The sequence below is a fragment of the Crocuta crocuta genome, unplaced genomic scaffold, assembly GCF_008692635.1.
Source record: "Crocuta crocuta isolate KB4526 unplaced genomic scaffold, BGI_CrCroc_1.0 scaffold13, whole genome shotgun sequence".
In the NCBI taxonomy this organism is placed as follows: Eukaryota; Metazoa; Chordata; class Mammalia; order Carnivora; family Hyaenidae; genus Crocuta; species Crocuta crocuta.
In genome coordinates, this window is record NW_027530007.1 from 5424166 (window position 1) to 5433423 (window position 9258).

At 61.8% G+C, this 9258-nt stretch overlaps 1 protein-coding gene across 1 annotated transcript in view; it reads right to left on the reverse strand.

The window, feature by feature from the left end:
• KCNAB2 (potassium voltage-gated channel subfamily A regulatory beta subunit 2) overlaps positions 1-8726 on the reverse strand; it is a 61436-nt gene extending 52710 nt beyond the window's left edge. The window contains exon 1 of the mRNA XM_077763884.1: positions 8662-8726. The gene's annotated coding sequence lies outside the window, so the exon portion shown is untranslated. The remainder of the gene's footprint in view (positions 1-8661) is intronic.
• Between the last annotated feature and the right edge of the window lie 532 nt (positions 8727-9258).

Consider the following 9258-nt stretch of genomic DNA (forward strand, 5'->3'; position numbering starts at 1 on the left):
CAGTAGGCTGCGCGCCCAGAGCCGAGCCCAACGTGGAGCCCAAACTCACGAACCATGAGATCTAGACCTGAGCTGAGGTCAAGAGTTGGATGTTTAACTGACTGAGCCATGCAGGCGCCTGCCCCACAAAGTTTTATTCTTAAAAAATCTCATTCAGAAAGAAATGACAAAGTGAAATGCAAATGCACTTAAATCTGTGAAAGAAACACAGCGGATCTTTGGCTAATGTTGAATCCAGTCTTTGGGCTTATCAGGTGATTCCCCATGACCGGCGATGCTGTGACCCTGGCCCACCTCTCCCCAGGCCCCGGGTCTGCTTGGCCCTGTCCATCTGCACCTGGTGGAAGGGCTCCAGGCAGACCCTGGGCTTCCATCAGGGTCACTGTCAGCAGATGGGCCAGCCCGACTCCTCCCTGCCCAGATCTGCGCAAGAAAGCGGCGCAGGGCCTCTCCTGAAGAAAGAGGTCGTTACCCAGCTCCGGGAGGATCCAGTCCCTGCGGTTCTGAGGGCGGGGGCCTCAGAGGCAGCTGCTCCTCTGTGCCCATCAGGTGCTCCTGGGGTTCACTCTGCCGGGGGCCTCAGGGCACGAAAGCCAACCTTCTCACGAGAGCCGTTAACCTTAGGTCAGAGGGTGGTGGGTTTACTGGTGCACAGAATGTCTGTCGAGGCCCTACTGTGTGCGGGTGCTGGTGGCTGCCTGTACGACACAGAGCCCTGTCCATGGATGGAAACCACAGCCACAGAGCTGAGGCTGCCCGGAGTGCCAGGCATTGCGTCTGAACACGGTGGCCCAGAGGTCACCCGGGAGGAGCGATGGCCGCAGGGGAGGAGGGATGGCCCCAGGGGACGGGGTGCGGGATGTCCGAACAGGGCCTTGTGGAAGGGGGCCAGGTAGCCCAGAGCAGGGGGGACGCCTGTGCCCTTGAGTGGGGATGTGACCCAGCCCACACCCCACTCTCTCCCGTCTGGCTTTCGCGGGTCCAGTTGCTGAGTGGTGGTGTCTCAGCCCCCAGCCCGGGCACTCAGGGCTGTCTAACTCCCAGGATTCCAGAATCACAAGCCCAATCTGAACTGGAGACAGTGTGGGGACCAGGAGTCTCTGATTCCATAGATGTGGGGTGCGCCCAAGGTTCCACATTTCTAACTCGCCCCCCGGGTGATGCTGGTGCTCCTGGTCCAGGGGCCACACTCTGAGGACTGCTGGCCTGCAGCCGGGGCCCTGGGCCGGGAACCGGCAAATGAGCACCAACAGACCAGAGCCAGCCTGCCGCCTGTCTCTGTAAGTCAGGTGTTAGCGGAACACGTCCACACCCGTTAGCTTCCGAGCCGCGCCTGCGTCTGTGCTTCACGGGGGCGCGGAGCCACCTCGACACGCTGTCTGGCCTGCGAAGCCTGATACTTGCCACGTGCCCCTTTACACAGCAGTTCGCAGGCCCTGCTGTAGCCCCTCCCCCCAGCATGCTGGGGGCTCAGACCCCCCCAACCCCCATCCCTGAAGTCCCCAACACGTCCTCTGCTGCCTGACTGTCAGCTCTGGGAACCTTCTGCTTCCCCTCCTATCGCCACCTGGCCGGCCGGCCACGGCCACGGCCACGGCCACGGCGCCCGCCTGAGCACACGCACCACTCCCGCCCCTGCTCAAGAGCATCCCCGACTCTCAACGCGGATTCTTCGCTCATTATGGAGCAGTGCCCTCCGCACGTGGCTGCGTGTTACTTCTCTCGTCTGAAACGACAAAAAGCGCAGCTCCTTGGACCCGCTTCCTGCTTCCCTCCTTCCGTCGCGGGAAGGCTCCGCAAGCGGGTCCTTTCGGGTCTGCGTCTCTCCCTTCTGCCCTCCTGCTCTGTGGAAGCTACTCCTGCCAAGGGCACTGTGACCTCCCTGTTGCTAAGTCCGATGGTGCCCAGGGTTTGGAGGTGACGGCGGGCTGCTCCCCCGGCTCCTGGGACCCACGCTCTCTTCCTGTCCCCCAACTCTTCTCCTCAGTCTCCCTGGCTGCCCCGTTCGCCTCTGCGACTGTGAATCTCTTTTCATTTCCATTACAAGAAGCGCCTGGTGTTTCCACCTTCTCCTGGCTCTGAATTGTGTGCTTACGCAGGGGAACCTCCAGGCCCCTGCTCCCCACCCCCCGCACCCCCGCNAACTGCCCTTGAGCATCGCTAAAGGGTGCGGAGCAAGCGCCTCCGAGTCACTTGTCCCACGCGGAGCCCCTGGTCCCTGCTACCCCAGCCCCGTTCTCGCCACGGCTTCCCCATCACAGAGTCATCTTCAGAAACATCCAGAAGCCCATGCATGTCCCAGTGGCCCCTGCCACCTCCTCCCCGGTCCAGGCCACCCCTTCCCTCTTACAGTCCCCACAACAGCCTCCTGATGGGTCTCCCGGCTTCACTCTCACCCCTCACGGTCGGCTCTACGGGAGCCAGAGTGATCCTACTAGAACATCAGTCAGATGTCATCACTTTGCTCAAAACCTTCCGGTGCCTGCCCGTTCTACCCAGAGGGAAGCCCCCGAACTCAACAGTGGCCTTGGGGCCCCACCTCTCCCTGCCCCTCGCTCACCCCGCCCCAGTCACGCTGGCGCCTCCGTTTCTCACGGACCCACAGATGCTCCGACCTTTGCTTCCTTCTGCCAGAAGCTCTCTGACCCCTGTGGACCATCTGAGGCCCCTCTCCAACCTCTGCCTCTTTGTACAAACGTCACCTTTTGGCTGAGTCTTCTCGGGACACCTTATCTTTTTTTTTTTTTAACATGTATTCATTTTTGAGAGAGAGAAAGTGGGGGAGGGGCAGAGAGAGAGGGAGACACAGAATCTGAAACAGGCTCCAGGCTCTGAGCTGGCAGCACAGAGCCCGACGCGGGGCTCCGATTCACAAACCGCGAGATGGTGACTTGAGCCGAGGTCAGAGCTTATCCGGCTGAGCCCCCCGGGCGCCCCTGGATGTCTTATCTTCAGCTGCAGACCCCACCTCCCCGTGTTCCTCCAACCCTCCCCTGGTCATTTTTCTCCCTAGCGCTGTCACCTTCCAGCACACCTTCTACTTCACTTGTGTCCCAATTGTGGTCTGCGTGGCCCCCTCCCCTCAAGACCCAGCTCCACGAATCTGACCGCTGGGAGCACAGCTGTGCCCGGTAAACACTCAAATATTTGTTGAATGAATGAATGAACGAACGAATGGATGGATGGCTGAGGCGGACTCCACCAGCTGAAGGCTCATCCAAGGGCAGCACAGGGGAAGGGGCCGGGTGTCTGCATCAAGGGCAAGCAGGCTGCCTGCGGTGCCGGGCAGGCCTGGGGACGCTGCCTGCATGTGGGACGAAGATGGTCTTCTCTGGAGGACGCGGTGCTCTGTCTGTCCCAGGCATGGGGACGGGGGCCGTACAGGCTGCACTCGGGGAGGTGCCCCGAATGGGCCATCTGTCGCACTCCTCGCCTCTACCTCACCTGGACTCTGGAAGGTCAGGCTCCCTGGCCCACAGCCAGGCACCGGCCATGCTCTGGTGCCCACTTCACGAGAACGACAGGCCCCATTCCTCCTGGGGGGCTGGCACCTTTGCCACATCCCAGGGGAGGGGGGGCCGGTGGGTTTCCCCATGCCCCTGCTTGCATTCGGCTGACCTGCCCCGAGCCCTCCTCCTCGTCTCCAGCTGCCACGGTCCAAACAGGAGGGACCCCACCTGTCCAGCGGCTGTCCCGAGGGCAGCGTCCAGCAGGGTGCTGCCGAGCCCAGGAGCCGCGCAGGAAGGGGCGCTGGCAGGCAGGGCGGCTCTGTCCTCCGAGAGGGACGGCTCAGAAGAGAGGCTTCAGAAACCACTTGAGAGCCTGCCTGGCCCAGGAGAGAGGGCTGGCTCACGGTACGGGCTGGGGATCCGCAGTCTGGGCCCCTCTGTCCCCTGCACTTCCACTTGGTCTGGGTGTGACCTTGAGCAAGCCACCTGGCTCATTCCTGGAGACGGTGAGGCACAGAACACTCAAAAAGGCCTACCTGTACTTTCTTGCAGAAGCAGAGAGAAGGATGACATGAAAAAACGCTTTGAGCTCAGGAGGGAAGGAATTGGGTAAATCCTAGCTCTCGGCCAGTGTGTGTGGGGGGGCTGATGATGACGGCAGGCCCCCCCAAACCCAGGGCTCCATCTACAGGCACTGCTTTTCTCCTCAGGCTACCATTCTGAAAACTTTCGAACATCATTAAAGTTATAAAGAATCAGCACAAAAACGAAAGCCCGGACGCTCTACTTTCTATTCCCCGATTGCCTGTATTTTGTCTGGTTTGTACGCCTCCCTTCTGCCCTCTCTCCGCTCCCCCTCCCCTCCCTCCCTCTCTCACTTGCACACAGGCTCACGCAGTCACCCGCACACACACACACAAGCACACTCATATGGTCGCACATGCTTCGGCCAACGGAGAGTGAGCCACAGGACACTCGTCTCCACCATCCCCAGGGACAGACGACCCCCCAGACCACCCCGCTGGCCCAAAGGGGACAGCTGCATGTGCAAGGGCCACCCGGCGCAGGCCAGACACTGCCAGCCGCCCCGCGAATGCGAGATGAGCGAGAGCTCACTGTGGCCGGCCCCCAGGACTGTCATGCAGAAGGTGAATGGGGCTGAGACTTCAGCTGACTCTGCTGGCGTCAGCCTTCAGGCTCACCCTCGTTCCATGAAGTTATGACTCGTGAGTCAGGGGAGGGACCTCCAGTTAGTGGCGAAGCCCTGCTGGTCTCCCCGCAGTAGAGTCTGGAGCTCAGGAAAACCGGGGCGCCTGGGGGGCTCAGTCAGTTAAGGGACCGACTTCGGCTCAGGTCATGATCTCATGGTTCGTGGGTTCGAGCCCCGTGTCGGGCTCTGTGCTCACGGCTCAGAGCCTGGCGCCTGCTTTCGATTCTCTGTCTCCCTCTCTCTCTGCCCCTCCCTTGCTTGCAGTCTGCCTCTCTCTCTCTCAAAAATAAATAAACATTAAAAAACAAAACAAACAGGCAGTGGGAACCTTCACTTAGCACGAGCTCCTGATGCCAAGTTGGAGTCCTGGGTAACTGTTCCTGACTCGAAGCCTCACCAGAGCCACCGCACACGCTTCTATCCTCCTCTGGGACTGGTTTGGTGACACAATCCCCCCTTGTGGGTGACCCAAGGAGACCCTTCCATGTGTCAGGGAGGGAGGCGAGGCCTGGCTGGGCTCAGATCTGCTGTATGACCTTGGGCAGATCTTTCAACCTTCCTAAGTGTCAGTTTCTCCATCTGTGAAATGGGATAATGGGAATTGAGGAGGCTCTGATGTGCTAACAGGTGAGGGTGCACTGGGAGGGCCACGGGGATCCCCCTGCGCCTGGCCCTGGCGGAGGGAGGGTGCTGGCCCAGGGCCTGGGAGCCCCGATCATCCCTCCTTCTTCAGTGTCTGCACCACGGGGCACAGATGTGGTTTCACCTTCTAGAAAATCACTTCTTAAGGTCCTCAGATTTGCTACCACATCTGCTTTTCCCTTGCCACCTCCCCGCTTGGCTCGTGGGGGCTGCCCATCTTTTCCACCTCCCTAGAAAAAGGCTAATCCCTTGTGGACGCGACCAGCCACTCACGGGTATGACTTGGCTCATGGTGGGGCCCGTATTTCTCGGGCCCCCTGTGGCTGCATCCCAATTCCTCCTGATCATCCTGGAAGCTCAAAGGTTCCAGAAGGCTTGTCCCCACCTAGTGGAGGACTTAAGAATTGCAACACTGAGGGCGCCAGGCTGGCTCAGTCAGCTAAGCGTTCAACTTGGGGTCAGGTCACGATCTCGCTTTCCAGCCCTGCGTCGGGCTCTGTGCTGACAGCTTGGAGGCTGGAGCTGCTTCAGATTCTGTGTGTCCCTTTCTCTGCCCCTCCCCTCCCCTGCTGTCTCTGTCTCTCTCACTCGTTATCAAAAATAAATAAACTTAAAAAAAGAAAAAAGAATTATAACACTGCATGAGTTATCTATTGCCACGTGACCCGAGCTAGTGGCTGGAAACAACTAAGAATTCTCACGTGGTTTTGGAAAGCCAGGCACTGGGGGTTGTCCTGGCCGGGTCGCTCTGGCTCAGGGTCCCTCCGGAGGTTGCGGTGAGGGTGTCCGCTGGGCTGGGCTGGAGATGCTAGATGTCTCACCCGCAGGGGTGAGCAGGGGCCCCCTTCCCGCCACCTGGGACTCTCATGCCAGGGGAGCTGCCTTCCCCCAGAGGGAGGGATGGAGAGGGAGAGAAGCCTCCAAGCCTTTTACGCCCGAGGCTCAGGACTTTTGTTCTCTTGCCTGCAGAGGCCAGCCCTAACACAGGGGTGGGGGGTGGGGGGGCGAGGGCCAGGGGGTGTGGCATCTGTGGCACCAGCGATGGACAGCTCCCCAGGTTCACTCCTTCCCCATCTCTCCCGTGAGACCCCTGGGCGTCGGCTCCGCCAGGACAGGGGGCTCTGTCTCTTTCGCTCCCCAAAGTGTCTGAGTGCCCGGAGCAGCGCACGGTGCACTCCGTGGACACTGCCTGGCGGGGAGAAGATGGGAGAGGTTCGTGCTGCTAGGGGTGGTGGACATCAGGGAGGTCTCCCCAGGAGCCTCGGGGCTGGGACGCGAGCTCCGTCCCTTGACCTCATGTCACTCTGCGTGTGGCTTCTCGATCCCTGGAAACCCTTCCTGCCAGAGGCCTGAAGGACCACTGTGACTGTCACACGGCGAGAAACCACATTTTAAGTCTGAAGCTGCAGGAGCCGCGGCAGCCAGCGTGTGCCTCACGAAGAGACAGGAAGAGGTGTAACTGCTCGAAACCGCCAGATCCGGAAGGCTTCTTGCGTAACACACCCTTCCTCTCTCTCCCACAAGCGGGGTGAGACGCAAGCCCACTCCTCCCCGTGAGCAAGGGTGGTGGGGGAGAGTGAGAGCCGTGCACGAAGGCGCTGCCAGTCCGAGCGCACTCGGGGGATCAGCTCTGCCTGTGGGGCCACCTTGGGGGAGAGCAGAGGGGCCCAGGGGCTGGGAGGATGGCCCAGGGGCCTGGGGGGCGGGGAGGCGGTCCAGAGATCCACAACCCAATTTCCAAGTAGCATCGTCAGGTCATGCTCAGCATCGGATGGGGGGGGGGGGGCAGCGAGGACCACGAAAACACTATGAGGGGCTGGGGCCACGGACCGGAACCCCCGCTCTTTGCCACAGAGAAACCCCCCATCTCTCCTCCAAGCTCCTGATCCAGGGGGATCGAGCGGCCCACCTAACACGACACACGGTGGATGTCACGTGTTCGGACAGCGGCAGATGCAGTGGGACCACTCCGCAGAGCCTCCATTAAGAATTTCTTAAAAAGACGACAGGCTAGAGATTGTAGTGTTTTTAAAGCAACACTCAAGAGCCTGTCCCCTGATGACACACAGGCCACCCCAGCACGGGGCTCAGGCTACACTCTCAGGGAGAGGCCCCCATTCGGATCTAATTTGCGCCGCGATTAAAAAAAACCATCATGGCCCCAAACCTTCAACTTTCCCAGAGCAGCACTGAAACGCCTCCCCTGTGCAGCCCACCCAGATCCACAGCCGCCTCTCGTGCACCTGCAGGCTGGGCCCCTCCCCACTGAAACAGCAGCTCTGCTGTGGCTCCCAGCCACCCCCTGGGGGGCATTGCCAGGGTCAGAGGCCAAAGACCCCCAGGCTTGGGAAAAGCCCCCTCCCCCCCNGGCCTCAGAGCTGCAGCTCGTCAGGGCAAGAGGCAGGAAACGAGCGCCACTGTGCTCTGTGCTCCCAATCCTGTGACCACAGTGTCCCCTCTGTCATTCATTCAGCAAAGCACTGCGGCCCTCCTGCCCCACCTCAGGAAGCTCACAGGCCCCTCCGGCCGCCTCCTCCTGGCCACCCTGGACTCTGACCGTGGCCACACCCCGGCACAGAACTGGGGAGGGAGGGAACACTGTCTGGGAGGCGCTCGGCTTTTCTGGGCAGGGAGGAAGCCCCCTGGGCAGCAGGAGCTCCCTGACCTCCCTTGCCCTCCTCTCCCGCGTGGGGACCACAGCTGCCCCTCTGAGTTGGAGCCACCAGGTGGGGAGCGGCTCAGGGGTCCCCGCAGCCGTTTGCCCTGCGCTCAGCTCTGCAGGAGACACGAGGGGTGGGGACCCGTTTGTTTAGTTCTAAGGCAGGGACCCTCACTTCTCGTGCCTGTGAATCTACTTTCTGCTCAGAGGCGGGAAGTCCTGGGTGAGGGGTTCGGGAGAAGCAGATGGGCAGGGATCCCCTCCAGGAGCTACGGCAGCTGGCGCTCCCTCTCCCCCGAGTGGGGGGGGGGGACAGAGGTGGCCCCCAGCGCTCCTGATCTCCGGGTGGCTCCTGTCTTGCTGCCCCAGGGATGAAAGCAGACGCCGGGCACAACTGCGTCTCGGTCAGACACCTCTGCTGGCCACAGCCCTCTGGGCCCCGCCCGCCTGCCCTGGCTCTCGTCGCTGGGTTGCGGGGCGCCTGCCGAGTCCCCGTGCGGGGAGGGGGCCTGGAGCTGCTCTGCCGAGCTGCTGTGACAGATGGCCTCTCGGGCTGTGCCTGGGTCCTCTCCTAGCTGCAGCCAGCCCTGTGCGGGCACGGGGCCCGGATTAACCCCGGAGGTCGGGGGGGCACTAAGCCCTGGTCAGGCAGCTGGGGTGCCCACCCCCTGGAGCACAAAGCCCTGAAACACCCCAGGTACCTGTTCCTGAGACAAGACCATTTTCGTGCGTATGAGGTGGAAGGCGCGGGAACCACAGGGCCAACCAGGAAGTGGGTGGCAGCGTGTGGGAGGGTTCCTGGCGGGCCAGGGGCCCCCGAGGCGCTGGGTGGGGCCTCCGCTCCCGGGCCAGACACCCCAACCCTCCTGGCTGGCGGTGCAGGCCCCCTTGCGGGGAGGGGGGAGGGGACGGGAGAAGGGGAAGGACACTGGGCGAGTCCACTCCCTCCCTCCAGGAGGCGACCCTGGCTGCGGGGGGCCCTTTCTCAGCGGGGGACAGGGACACGCATGCAGCTCCCAGCCAGTCCTGGTGATGTCACGGAGTTCCGCTTCTTGGCGCCAGCTTCGTACCAGGGCTGGGCTGCATGCTTTTCACCTGTATCCCCACAGCCCTCGGAGGGCGAGGCTGCCCTCATTCTACGGAGGACGGCACTGAGGGTCAAAGGTCAGGCCCATGGCCCACGGGTTAGGATTCAAACCCAGCGCGGGCAGACTCCCAGGCTGTGCTCGGCTCTGCCTCACCCATCCCCGCTCCCAGGGTCCCAGCGCTGTGGGCGGGTGCAGGCATTCGATGTGCAG